Genomic DNA, 2,059 nt, shown 5'->3' on the forward strand with positions numbered 1-2,059 from the left:
TCTTTATATGCTGAAGTACACTCATATGCTTTATCTCTAAGCTTCTCCAACTCGCAGATATTCAACTTTCTCTCCTTACTTGCACACCCATAATCCAAATTAACATTTTTCACAGCCCATAATTCCCGATGAGCAAGTTCAATGGGCAAATGGCAACCCTTTTCATAAACCTACTGATAGGGGGTGGTGCTGATAGACGTTTTGAAAGATGTTCGGTAGGCCCATAAAGCATCATTTAACTTTGTAGACCAATTTTTTCGATCGGGCCTCACCGTCTTTTGTAGAATTTCTTTAATCTGCCTATTGCACACCACCACCTGACCACTCGTTTGAGGATGGTATGATGTGGCTATTTGATGGTTTACGCCATACCGTTTAAGTAGTTTTCCAAAGTTGCAGTTTTTAAAATGTGATCCCCCATCACTTACTATAATGCGGGGGACATCAAATCTAGAAAATATGTTCGTTTGGACAAACTTAAAAACAACGGCATGGTCATTTGTTTTGGTGGAGATTGCCTCAACCCATTTTGAAACATAATCAACTGCCACCAAAATATAATAATTCCCGAAGGAATTTTGAAACGGGCCCATAAAATCAATCCCCCAAACATCAAAGATGTCGACTACGAGGATTAGTTGCATGGGCATCTTGTTTCTCTTGGAAATGCTACCCAACTGTTGACATCTCACACTATTTTTAGCATATTCCGCTGAATCTTTGAAACTAGTGGGCAAGTAAAAACCACAAGCTAAAATCTTATGACTAGTTTTCTGCCCACTGAAATGGCCACCACATGCAAGTGAATGCGCGTGTGATAAAACACTTCGAATCTCGTCTTCTGGAATACATCTTTGAAACACTTGATCCGCTCCGATCTTAAACAAGTCTGGGGCCTCCCATACACACTATTTCACTTTAGCCATGAATTGGTGCTTCTTTTTCTTTGGCCAAAAATCAGGAATGGTACCTGCAACAAGAAAATTAAGAATGTCGGCATACCATGGCAAGGTTGACACAGAGAACAGTTGTCATCCGGAAATGACTCATTTATCTCTTGGGCATTTTCCTCCCTCTTCTCTTTCTACCAATCTGCAAAGATGGTCCACATCAACATTCTCACTCCCCTTCTTATCACGAATCTCCAAATCAAATTCTTGAAGTAGCAAAATCCACCTTATCAAGCGCGGCTTTACATCCTTCTTCTTCATTAAGTATTTCACTGTGGTATGATCTAAAAACACAACAACTTTGGTTCCCCAAATATAAGATCAAAATTTATCCAACGCATACACTACCGTGAGGAACTCCTTTTCCGTGGTGGTGTAATTAATTTGAGCATCGGAAAGGATTTTGCTCGCGTAGTATATGGCAACGGGTTTCTTGTCCACCCGTTGACCAAGAACAGTCTGACCGCATAGGCACTCGGTCACACATAATCTCAAATGGAAGTGACCAATCGGGTGACAACAGGATCGGGGCTTCGACCAATTTGTTTTTGAGCTCGTTAAAAGCATTTAAACAATTTTCATAAAAAACAAATGGTACATCTTTTAGCAACAAATTACATAACGGCTTAGTTATGACACCGAAATTCTTAATAAACCGTCTGTAAAATCCAGCATGTTCCAAAAATGACTGAATTCCCTTCATATTTTTAGGGGGTGGTAAATTAGCTATTACATTGACTTTCGCCCAGTCAACCTCAATCCCCCTACTTGAGATGACATGACCCAAAACTATTCCCTCTTGAACCATGAAATGGATCTTTGCCCAACTCAAGACCAGATTCGTTTCCACACATCTTTTTAAAACTTTCGTTAGTTCATTTAATCATAGTTCAAAAGATGAGCCAAAAATTGAAAAGTCATCCATAAAAATTTCTAATGAATCCCCGACCATATCTGAGAAGATACTCATCATGCACCTTTGAAAGGTAGCTCGGCCAATACACAAGCCAAAAGGCATTCGCCTAAATGCGAATATGCCGTATGGACACATAAAAGTGGTTTTATGTTGGTCGTCGGGGTGAATGGCAATTTGATTGTACCCTGAATAA

Source organism: Bidens hawaiensis, unplaced genomic scaffold, assembly GCF_021521415.1.
Source record: "Bidens hawaiensis isolate Kalapana, Puna unplaced genomic scaffold, B.hawaiensis_p1.1 tig00006521_1, whole genome shotgun sequence".
NCBI lineage: Eukaryota > Viridiplantae > Streptophyta > Magnoliopsida > Asterales > Asteraceae > Bidens > Bidens hawaiensis.